Raw genomic sequence first — 12,941 nt, forward strand, 5'->3', positions numbered from 1 at the left:
AGCGACTTTCAACCAAACTGCAGAATGGGCCGGCAAACATTGCATTTGACTGAAAATCATCACTAGTGTCCTTTTCATCATGATGCCTGTCCCTTTTCTATTCCATGTGTAGTCAAAACGTGCACGGTTTTATAATCGTAATTTCTTCTGTTCTTTTACTATTATTGCAGTTACAGTGACAATGGCAAGTTCGTTGTTTTTATCATAACATTGAACTTGTGTAATTTAACGTGCGTTTCATAATTGTAAGAGACTTTGATAATCGGCTTGATTTTTCTTTAAAATATCTATTCGCCTACCATCTCTGTACGATCTGTGTCATGAAGTTACCTTACCTTCGGTGCCGCCTTCCATAGAACGGCTTCGCGTTTAAATCAATGCAGAATAAAATAACTGGAATCTTTTTTCTTCGCTCGACTTTCCTCAATTTTTTTATAATATTGGTTGTTCAGATGTGCAAAACGTGGACCATAACTATACTGAGATTATCATTCTGATATCTAATGCGCACAGGGTTTGTAAGACACGTTGTGAAGGAAGGCAATGGTTTTATACTTAAAGTACTCGCAACATCCACCGCCCTTCTGACAAATTGTGGCGGTGTTTTGACACGGATCCCTGCCGTGCGCCGCCGCTGACGGAGACTGAAATATGTGAGGGGATCACCGCTTTATCTAGACGGGAATCCGAGACGACAATCCCTCCCCACGAACTTATCGATCACCCTCAGCCGTCCGTGCTCAGTACTGAGTTCGCTCTGAGAGACCGGAAGGCGTCTCAGACGGTTTCTTGACCGTGCATTATCCCAACCGCACTCGGCAAGATACCAAGTTTAGGCTGTCCGTCGATGTTCATTGGACAGGACTAGCGACAAGTTGTCTGTCAGGTACGTTGGATATGTTTCACATATGTCGACGGGACTACAAGATACAGGGTATGTGGTAGAGTAGGCGGAGTGTAGCTTCTAACTCAGTGGAATATACCATACCATACCATAGAGAGTTTTAGGTGTGTTCAGCGGGTCGTTTCTAGTTCAGCACCAGTATTAGGAGACCTTCGTTGTGCCTATCTGCTGTGATTTAATAGTTTGATTGTAATTCAGAGTCCTTCTATTTACGGAACCCTTCATTCATGGGAACGATCCTTGTTTCTCTGCGTTCATTCGTTTCAGCTCGGATCAAATCGGAGATATATGAACAGACAGTTTCTTCGCCCTTATTCAAAGCCCAGGCAAAATAGTCATGCCAACAGTTTGCAACTGCAGTTACACAAGCCTTCATTTTGCGTATACCCTCAGTGTTGCTTCCTGTATTGTAGCTCATAGCTCTGTGTATCTGTGTACGTAGTGGATTATATGTATATATATATATATAGGGCACCAGCGTGCCTCTTGACTGACTGAACCTGACAATATCTGCATGGATCGCACAAGAGAGGCGCTGGCAAATTGCATTTTGCTTCTTAATGTTGACCTCTTGTTTAAAGTGTAGCCCTCTTTTTAACGGAAATCTGGTACCTTAACGGTGACCATCTATATTTAAACTAAATTGACACAAATGCAATTGATATAACACAAATAAACAACTGCTATTCTTTTTCCTTTACTCCCTGCTTGTCCTCACCTAAATGAATAAAGGCCGTATGAATATTTTACCGCCAGCGCGAAGCTAATGCCCTGCCCAAAACACGGCGGACTTTCGCGCCGCGTATCTCCAGTGCCGATAACATCGCCCCTGGTGAAAGCGAAGCGCGGGCCTCCTGGGACGTTGGGCGGTGACCACGTGGGTTAAGGTGTCTCCACCATCCCTCGATCTTTACCATAGAGTTTCCCAGAGTTTGGATGTACAGACTGTATATTTGATCCAGGTGTGATTTTTTTGCTTATCTAAAAAATGCATTTAAGCCGTGATGCGGAATCATCTCCACTGAAAGTCAGTTCTGTTTCGTCAAATCAAATCTTTATGATCTGACCCTAACTGTTTTAGTTGGAATGAAAAAACAAACTTTTAAGATCTTTTTCAATGCATGTTTCATGGTGGCCATTGCTTTTCGCACGTGTCATGTGATATGGTCGTGAGAAGTCGTATACAATCTATTCTGATGTTTTGTTGAATGACTGCGTGTGCCTTTCAAGATGTGCTCTCATCAATTTACTCTCTTGCTTATCAACACCTTTGTTCCCGTCTCCTTTCAAAGCACCTCCTCTTTTGATAACTTGTTTGAGATATAGGTGTACGTTGTCACGCAAACGCTTCGATACTTTTTCTTCCATTTTGCACACATCCTCCTTGACAGCAGCTTGTGTATAAGGGATTTCCTTGCGCCTTTATCCAAGTCTTGTTACTCCAGATAAACGCGTTCCCCTGGAAATGCCATTTCGTTTCTTTTCTTGTCTTGTCTGCCGAACGTTGAATGCATTTTTTTTCTATCGCGGAGTTTTTTCTTTTGTGCTATACAACATTATGTTTGTCATCATAGATTCTCTGTTATATTCTCTAGCGTAAGGCTGTCTTTGATTTTCTTGTTTTCTGTGATTTATATCTATCTACATTGTATCTATAGTACATGTTTGTATTCCGTATCTAGAATCTGAAATCCCTTTTGTGTTGGGGACTTTATACTATATAAGCTATTGATTCAGTGATGCTCAAAGCAATCTATTGCCAGGTTTCATCGTAAACTTGGAATGCTCCGCGCAGTTTACTGAAAATTGTCTTTGTCTCCATCAGAGATACATAATCGAGTTTCAAAAACGCTCTTCTCGTGCCAAACCGTGCTACCTTTCATGGTTTTAGTATTTTTTAAAAAGGAGGAGAAAATCACATTTGACAAAAGTGTGTGTGTGTGTGTGTGTGTGTGTGTGTGTGTGTGTGTGTGTGTGTGTGTGTGTGTGTGTGTGCCTGCGTGTATAGCTAGGTTAGAATTGATCAGATCAGAAGTAGAGATCATTCCTCTGTCCGTGGTGCTGAAGGGCCGGCTACACCGTCTGTGTGTCCGGTATCACATCAAGTGTGACCGTTCCATTGTACTGTTAGATTAACACCGTGCTTTCAATTCATGACAGGCTTTCACTTTGGTTTATACACACCGAGCCACATTGGAGGCGTTTGGTCCCGCTATACATCCCCCAAGAAAACCACCCTCATCAGCGATTCAGTTGCCTTTCCTCTCTGTCTTAAGATATGAAAGAATATTGCATCTGGTTAATGCCCTGCCTGATGTTATTTAACGGTCATTACTTCCATGACATTACATGTGACAATGTTGGCTTGTTCCTGGTCCTAGATATGGCGCTTTTCTCCCAATAGGTTCTCACGCCTCAGATTCCTATCTCCACCCCTTATTGCGTTTGAAAAGAGCACATGGGAAATCTCTGTAGAACAGATAAGGTAAAAGGTTTCCCGCTTGGCCAGAATATCGACCATACCGATTGGACACTCCTGGTCATCGTACGTTATGGGCGTCTCTGTTTTCAGGTCGGCTCGCACGTTGTTCCCTCTGACCATGACCTTGCAGAATTTCCCTGTCTCATTCAATGAAGCGTACCATGCGAGATGACATCAGGCATGCTCTGTAGGGTTACAGTTGAAGACACCATCATAGCCCGCAGACTACATGTCTTCGTCCATAACCCCTGTGGACATGACCAATCAGAGTGACGTTTACGCTGCAAAACATACAGATGGATAGCAAGACGTCGATTCTTAAAAGATAATCGGGTTACTTTAAGTGCATCAAGGTTCGATCAATGCTCTGTGAGAAGAACCAACCTCTGGTTTAGATTCAGTCTCTTATACTGAATTTGGATTATACGTTTGCCAATTATTATAGACAGGCTATTCATTCCAAAATTATGTAGTGAAAACTCCAATGCGCCGTTTATTACGGTCGAACAAAACTGGAAGACACGGTTCGTATTGATTCTGTTAGCCGACTCCGATAACGTGTGTTGACAGAAACATGAAGACACTGAGAACTGATGCCCACTTTTGTATCGACCATTGCAGTTTACGTGAACTTGGCTGTAGGGGGCCTCTAGATCTTATCTACGAGATCCCAAACAAATCGCTTGAAGGGTGGGTCGATTTATCAATGGAATAGATTGTGGTCAGAATCTTTGCGACTTACATTAGATATATATGTTCGCCAGTGGCATGTATCTAGTCGTGCTTCTGCGTTGTATTAGCAGTAAAGGTTACGATGTATCTTAAAGATTAAGGGTTTATCAAATTTCAAAAATGCATTAACTGCCAACAAGAGTATTATGTGTATTTGATATATTGAGTCATTATTGTATAACTTTACAAGAAGACTTTGTCACATCAATCCTTTTGAGGTATGTCCCTTTTAGGCATTGTTTACATGTGGCTACTCGAAAATGTTTTTCAGGCCGAAATATACATTTTAACTGGAGTCCAACTGCGATACTGTGATTGTGATGTTGCTTTCTTGTATGTTTGCGCCCCAAGCACACACCCGGATAACACTGATTACTATGCGCGGCACGTATCTCTAAGTTTCGGTGACGGGAGAATAGCTGACTTGATGTCACCCGGTTTGTAAGAAACCTTTAAAGCACATCTCCGTGGCGGCAAGACTAATCCTGTCCATAGGGAAATTTTGCTTTCAGAAGATTAAGTTCTCAGTGTTAATGAATTACCCCCTTACTTTTGCCACCTGTTGTGAAGGGTTGGTAGACACCCATTAAGATGCTAGAGAACGTGCCATTATACCAGAGTACCAACTTCATGTGGTGAAAGAACGTTGTTACAGGTTTTCGCCGTCAGATACACAAACACATGCTCATGGCAAACAGGCACTATCAGAATAACACACACAAGATTAGGAGATGATAACTCTGCATGATAACTCTCTGAAGATATGTAATTGTTTGAAATATCCGAGATCCTTGCACAGTTCGAAGTACATTGTTGGAAGCACCTGTTTGTTGAGCACTGTATTATTCCGTACCCAGTTGAAAGTAGATATCTGTAGAGATTGTCAGGTAGTGATGACACCAGTATGTCATGGCTTTTAAAGCAGAGACACATACCTGCTACATGTATGCTGTTATAACCTCTTTTTTTGGAACAGGAGAGAATTCAATATAGAGTCATTGGGCACGGGTAGCGATTTTGTATGTCTGTCTGAACACGATGGCACTTAACTCAAATTTCAAGAACATCAAAATCGTGACAAATGTCCCAGCTGTCACGCCCCACTTTGCTGTGTACCCACAGGCACGACCACATGTTGGCTTCAAACGTCTTAAGGCTTATCTTTACGACTTCTATAACTTCGTCGAGGCACAAATTTGCCTTAAAATATAATACCTCTGAAGACATCATGCAATATCCCTTTTGCAAACCTTGTGAGGATTCACTGTCTTTATTACATATGACAAAACAAACAAACTTGCATCGTGTCCCCTTCAGTCTCAACTACCTTCAATCTTGCATGCTCCTGACGACTTCGGTAGCTACGATCTGTAGACAACTGTATGTACAGACCTCATCTCTAGCTCTGTGCATTACTTGTTACGACTGGAAGTTCTACTCGTTCCTTTACGTAAGAGTCCCTTTGGGTCGACACGTTGAAGCTGTTTTTGCCCAGGGCGTAGGGAAACTTTACAGTTATTCAGGTTCTCTGGTTGCTGATCGTGTCATTAATAATGTCGGTATTGGTAGAGAAGCTTCCACTGTCCGGGTACATCACGTCATACATGAGTACCCTGGGTGGAGGGAATTCGTTTTGCCGTACTCAGTGGGATAGAAGACGGCTCTGCGGTTTGATCTTAATGCGTCCATGGTGAGTTCTGATCCCGGCGGATATCTGTCCCAGTATGTTAGATGATCAAATTGCTTTTGCCTCCGGGCGGACATCGGCGAATCGCCCTACCTTAGTTGTCGTTTTCTCAGAAGTATCGTAGAAGTAGGCAGTGGTAAACAACTTGAAGACTAAAGCATACGCTTTAGGAAGGACAACGAGAGGTGAAATTTATGTGAAATGGTGGAGGGAGACGCTGGTTTCGTTACATGTTTACATTTAGGGATTCCAAACACCCCAAAGCAGAGGCTTATTTTCTACTGCCATAAAACAGAACCATCTGTATTTTGCCAATGATCCGAGCTGGGGGGTGCTTTTACATAGTGTTTTAAATTTGCAAGCATGGCTTACTATTCCTGGATACAGAAATGGTGGGAAGTATCGGAAGAAACTTATTGCACGCCTGCTCAACCACTTCTAAACTGCATACCGGGAAATTCGAGGCCATGATACGATCTAAGGCTGTCGCCAGTTGTGCAGTGTTTGATAATAAAGTCACCCATCACCGTACATGATAGAATCAAGTTTAACGTGTATGTAGTCTCCCAGGTCTTCCCTGTGTAAGAACTTTAACCATGTGCGTCAAACGTTCTGACAAGGTAGAGTGGAAAAATCAGATCAAATTGCGGTAGAATATGTGGGCGGAACTAGGAGTCGGAACTGGTTAGGACCGGTGGATCCTGATTGTTATGACGAAGAGGAGGGGATCTAGTCTGGGTAGCAGCTCATTCTAAATGATAGTTAAATTGCATTTCATACGTTTTGTTTATATTTAGGTGTTTTTTTTCATTTGGGTATTTCTATCAAATTGTGTCATTTACCATATAGATGAACAAGAGAAGATCGTTCTAAACCTCATTCATGATCATGAGATATAACTAGGAGCGTGTTCGGAGACTCATTTAAAACGGCCTATCAAAATTGTATGCAGGGGTGTGTGTGCTGGGCTTTGCCTCATAGATCCTGTCTATGCATGTAAAACTGCTGTTTGTTGTGACCTCTGGTCGCGTTGTTGCTGGACGGATTCTCGTGCGTCCTGACCCGCGGACAGCCACGGTGACCAGACGTCCAGTAGGATCATATCGGCATCCATATCCGCAGATCTATCCAGCAAAATCTGCACCCGGTCATCTATCACGGTTCTGAACCCCACAGGCCGTGTGCCCCGGGACACTGTGTCCTAGTCCTGGATTATTCTGAAAGGTAACCCGCTGTATCTGCGCGGTGCTGAAGTGACCCGGGTCGGTTATTCAAGACCCCAGAGCGGCGTACAATTCAACGTACTTGCTGTAAAGCGAAAGCTGGTAATTCAGCATCTCTCACTGAAGGTTAGCTCTGTATCCACGTTTTAAATTTTTTTCGCATAATGGTATTGTTTTAAGTACTAAGATACGCGCAATGTAAGCCCGTTCGTCGTTGGCCCCTTGTCTTGTTACGTACAACGAACGCATCACCTGATGTAACCGTTAACGTTGAGCTGCTTTTCTGGTGCGGAGTTCTCATATAGATAACGTTGGCACAAATCAATCGCATCATAAATTTTCTACTCTGTTGGACAAACCGCAGAATCAAGATTAACAATCTAAAATGTCCCCGATGGGGTAGAAAATACCACACGACCCACTTTACTTTTGCTATCCCGTAGTGGCAAACCTTGCTTTTGGGCAAAGTTGGATTTTGACCTTAAAAGCCCTTATCATCAAAAACATTGTAACATGTACTGGACGGGGGTAGTGTTAGGATTAGTAACCCAACTGAGAGAGAAAACGGCACTTGGGGTCAGCAATACTAGTTTCAGCACCAAGGAAAACCCTTGCGGTAATTTTGGCTCTGTCACGGCCCGGTAGTACCTAACCAACATACCAGACATACACAAGAGGTGAGCATGTTGGGTCACGTATTTCTGCTTATCTTAACTTAGAGACAATTACGGTTACGGTAGAATTTCTTCGCGACGCCAGTGTCGGATACTTATCTTTGTTTTAAGTCCATGCCGTAGGCGTGTTAAAAGAATGTGTACCATATGGATGATGTGTATCATGATATTTTTTGTTTCTTTAAAAAATGTGCATAACTTCGGGGAAATTGTACCTGGGAAGTTCCACTGTGTCGTATGTTTTGAAATAGTTTCTACGCCTGTCCCTGTTCAGATTGTTTGATGCACAACACCCTGGTGTGCCTGAAATCATACCAGAACTATTTTTCACGGACCGCTGGACAATTTCGTCTGACATGAGACAGAGCCTAATTGCAAATAGGACGCAACAGACAACATTGCCATCGTGCAACCACTTCAAATCACCCCGTCTTGGGCCATTAATGTGAGAGGTAACTATAGTGATTGGTCTATTTGCGTAATTTTTGGGACGTCAAGTTTGATCTATGTGCTGAGCCCACCAGTCTCAGCACATCGGTATTCTCCCGCCTGCCACCAATTAGTCCCTTAAGGAACCTTGTGATTGATCTAATTGTTGTGCCGCTCACCCATTTTCTCCACGATTAGTCCACATTTCAGTAATTGATGCGTGTCGTGTATAAAGCAGTTCCAGCAGCGCAGGCTAGACGGCATGAAGTGGAAATTACTATATGAAGATATTTTGCAACAGCAGAAAGGCCAAACAGTGATCCAGAGACGATGTGTGGTTTTGGTGTTACTGGTTTGATTTACAAGGATGATAATTCTCCTAGCTACTACTTACAAAGTATACAGGTAAGAACTGACTGTTTTTTGTTTTATGATTTACGGCAAACCAATCCAAATAGACCTCTGCTGTATCCAGGGAATGGTGGAGCCCTCGCTGTGCCTCTTTACATTTCCAGCACTGAATCTGTCTGTTTAATTTTCCATTCCCTTTTGTCTGAAGCAGTGATATGTAATCTAACCTCTTGGTGGTATGCATGAAGTCACAATCCACACCCCTGTTAATGAGCCAGGCACCAACTCGCGTTGACCTCTTGCTAGCCTTTACCGCCGAATCGTCGGACTTCTGGTGCAATCAACTTCCACGGGTAAATAAATAAAATAACTGCTGAAACTACTTTCCACGCGAGAAGAAGTAACACTACTGATACAGCATAAGGATAATCTTGTATTGTAAAGGTAGGATCATGTACAATCTGTGACGTGGCCTACTCCAAAATAACGATTTTTTTGTTATTGATAATTCTAAAGTTGAATTAATGTCATGTTGCTCGTTAATTAAGGCTTGAAGTACCAGTCAGATCGGGGCCGGCTACTAGGACAGGTAGGCGGAGATGTCTTTACTAGGGGTGTGGTGTTTGCAGTTTTGTATTGTGTCGCTAGGGGTACTGACGTTTCCCTGCTGGAGCAAGTCTCCGTTCTGAACTGATGGAAACGTTTTAGCCTAATTGCTGCAAATGAGCAGCTATGCAATTTTAAGGTTGCCCAAGGACGAAATTAGTTGCTTCAGACACCTAGCCATGGCAAAGTTAGGTCCATCTCTTTTGACTTCGTCAATTTGTAAAGGAAAACTAGAGAAGAGGCCGGGACTCTATCCACAAGATGTCATGGGAAAACTTGCGAGTTGGTGTCCTCCAAAGCACAGCAACGATTCTGAAAGTTTTCAGTGGTTTAAAGTTCGTCCTGTCCTTATCAGGTTTGAGTTCGACGTTGACCATCAATACTGACGCTCACTGAGCCAGGCATGGCAGGTACCTAATACGTTTCCAGGGGGTAAATCGGATGACAATCTGGGCTCGGCACGGGTCGATACGCCTATATCCGACCGATGCCGTTATTTTGCACCGGATTAATTAGCCAGACAATGAGTTTGTTCGATTAGCTGTCTGGTCGAGTGGACAGCCGATGGACAGGGATCTATCTGGTTCCGGGGAGGACGCAGGAGTGACTCCACAGGCAGCGGAGAAACATTGACTTACAAAGAAAGTGCCACCCGCAACTGTGAAAAACAAGTTTAAACATTCCATCCTACAATTCCTTTCTAGTATCTTGGAATGGTAGCTAGAGTATGGCAGACACAGTATTTCATTTAATGTCACTCCTACAATCACATCGTGTACGATCACATCGGTAGCATTATGAGAATAGTTCCTTTGTAGGGTGTCGAAATCACATTGAATAACTGCATAACGGCTACTCTACACTTGGGAGATGAGAAACTCTGCGGAGTTACACAGAAATGACTTTGATCTCGCGAATCTTTTTCATTGGGGCTTTACGGACACATGAAAGCGCTGCGACCTTCGCGCCGTTAATGATCCAACATCAAGGTTATCTTGTGTAATAGAATGATGCTGTAAATGTTTAGTTAACGTCCAGCGACATCAAATGTTTCCAACATATTGACTAAGATGGGAATTTGCAGGCGTGAAAGTATCACGGTCGTCAGTTTTATGCCCAACAGTACGCTTCGGTACCGCAAGTTCACTATCATTGAAGGCCAGGAGTTTTCTCATCATGGCCTGACAACCACAAAGCCATTTGCCGACAGGCTCGGTAGAATGGGTTATGGATTTCCGCTGGTGGGGAACGAGATACGATCGAGGGTATTGAAACACCGCGAAGGGCATGATGAATTGTGGATCTCGTTCCCGCTGTACATAACGTTGCAGGACACTTGTTCTGAAAAGTTTCTCCAAAATAGGGGGGGGGGGATTTTCTGTGATGTACAAATATTTACACTTGTGCCACAAGTCATTCACCTATGCACCAATCGAGTCATTTCTGACACGTTTGCAGGAACTAGCCTTCATGAACTGTCCACCTTCCATAAGTTTAGCATGCAGTCAACTACTCTGCAGGCAAAGCTAACACTGTTGTGGTTCAGATTCAAACATGTTGCTTCTTCTGGACTCCCGTCTGTTTTCCATTTCGAGCAAACACGCCTGATGCGTTGCTAGAGGCTCTCAACATTTTATAGGTTTGCGATCGACTCTGCTGTAGGCAGTGCTAAGCTCGATCTGATTGAAGTCTGAACCCCCCTCCCCCCCTGACCTCCCGTCCCCTGCCCCCAGGACGAGATGTAACAGGACCCTCCGTCCCGAAGCGTGCCCGGCAGTGGTTGGCACTAAGATAGATGTCCTGCCCAGCACGCCCGGCCTGACGCATGATGAGGAGTCCCTGACCTATCATTAGTCGTAATGGAGAAATGAACGACTACGATTGATGGGATATAGGTTGTCAGGAGTGCCGGGATAATGTGACAAGAGCGCCTATAATTGTGGACCACGGGCGCCGTGATAGTTATCGAGTGGTCATTACGTGTGTCCCTGGGCATGTTAAGGACACTGCGGGGAACCATAGGCCCGATATGGTAAATAAACAAACAAACGACAACAGGCTACGTTCTTTAGTCTTATTGTTGCTTCGTTTTGGTGTAATCTAGTATATAGAATAAACAATATCCTCTGTAAACACAGGAGAACACATTGACAGGTCATTTGTGTTGGTAAAAGTCATTCTGAATCAAAGTTGAGCTGCAATTGCCAACACAAAAATCGGACTTATCCAAATTTACGACTGATCAGCTCCAGTCAAAAATCAGCTCCCCGACAAAGACTGGAGCTGATCAGTCGAAAATTTGGATTAGACCGAAATTGTGTTGGCAAATGCAGCTCAACTTTGATTCAGACAGGAGAACACCATTGCTGTGGAGAGTATAACTTCATAGTGTTAAGTGCGATTAGTTATTCTTGTTGAATGCACAGCCAAGCATCGCCGATCATGTCCCCATTGGAACCTCTGTTTTATTGTAATTAGTTCTCAGTGTCCTAATACCCCAACCCATCAAACCCTACCGGGAATCATTGCTCTCATACCTGACCTCACGGGGATTGTTTGCTTTAACATTGCTCTCGAGGGTTTGATACACAACTAGTATTCCAGAGGAAGGTATCATTTACTGGAGAGAAATTGACTCTTGATTGTAGTATGTAGCAAAAACAAGCGATTGACAAGCGAACGAACAAAAGAAAATATTTGTTTTAGATCGACATGTAACGGAGGGTGCTGCAACTTCGGACGTAAATTTATGAGTGCGACATCGCATTGCGTCAATGTCGGTTGTCTAAAAAGTGTTGTGTTTTGACAAGTGATAAATGAGAGTGGTCGTGTTTGAGGATTTGCCGTTGTGGAGTTGATTTTACATCGTCCGTGCACGATGTACGCCATTGATCTCAGTCGGTAAAACCAGAAAAATGTTGTTACTCTAATTAGTCGGCCGGACGATCATTTAACAGTTCTTAGAACCTCAAGTCAGTTACAGGGAAGTGGCGAACATAAACTTCGAATCCATCTATCCCTCGTTTCCAAGTCAACTTGATGGACACTGTTCCGGTGAGAGTCCTTCAACTTTTATATTTGTCTCCATACCCCTCTCGGTAAGAAAGTCCATTTTCTCCCTTTCAGTCATTTGTCAGACTTGCACAGATCGACTGAACTTTTCCCCGCCATCCTCCTTGCGGGGTTTAGCGTGGACAGGAGCGGCAGAGGTGTTGATAGGAATACAGATTAGTAGGATTGGTAGGATTATCGCATAGCCACCACGGTCTCTCTGACAGAGCCACGGTCTCTCTGATTGGACATTTCTCTCTTCTGATCTCTATAGATACGGGTCTGCAGTCTTGGGAGAACAGATCAATTCTTGGCAACTAAAAGTCACTGACAAATGCCCTGTGTTGTCGTGGCCGCAACTCACGGGCGTCTGATAAACACAGGCGTGTTCGCCGCGCTATCAGGCATCGTTGGTTAAGCTGAAATATGGCGGTACCAAGTCGTGACTGATCGCCTAGCCAGCTCTAGCTCTGGCAAAAAAAGCCTGGCGTGATAGTACGGCACAAAACAGTTGAATCCACACAGGTGCTTGTAGAGAGGCACAAGAAGCTACTTATGAGAGGTATCCTGGGACAATTTCTCGCTAACGGTAGACGGGATAAGCTAAATGAAAGCAGTCGAGTGTCTACCACACATTTAGGAAGGTACACAAAAACGTTTGAAGACTATCCCGTATTAGGACACAGAGATTTTGGTACTTTTGTAAGAAACATTGAACTCTGGCATTGTTGGAAGGGTCCTCGGGGAATTCAAGAACTCGATCGCTAACGTTATAATGTTCGCCCTGTGTTCAGGCTTCAGC

At 43.6% G+C, this 12,941-nt stretch overlaps 1 protein-coding gene across 6 annotated transcripts in view; it reads left to right on the top strand.

The window, feature by feature from the left end:
* Window positions 1-761: 761 nt before the first annotated feature.
* The window catches only part of LOC136435212 (voltage-dependent calcium channel subunit alpha-2/delta-2-like), a 100,149-nt gene continuing 87,969 nt past the window's right edge, over window positions 762-12,941 (top strand). For 2 of the 6 annotated variants that reach the window (XM_066428503.1, XM_066428502.1), the window contains exon 1: window positions 762-886. The gene's annotated coding sequence lies outside the window, so the exon portion shown is untranslated. The remainder of the gene's footprint in view (window positions 887-12,941) is intronic. The other 4 variants (XM_066428504.1, XM_066428505.1, XM_066428509.1 and 1 more) reach the window with 2 other exon arrangements.

The sequence above is a fragment of the Branchiostoma lanceolatum genome, chromosome 5 (assembly GCF_035083965.1).
Source record: "Branchiostoma lanceolatum isolate klBraLanc5 chromosome 5, klBraLanc5.hap2, whole genome shotgun sequence".
NCBI classification, from domain to species: Eukaryota; Metazoa; Chordata; class Leptocardii; order Amphioxiformes; family Branchiostomatidae; genus Branchiostoma; species Branchiostoma lanceolatum.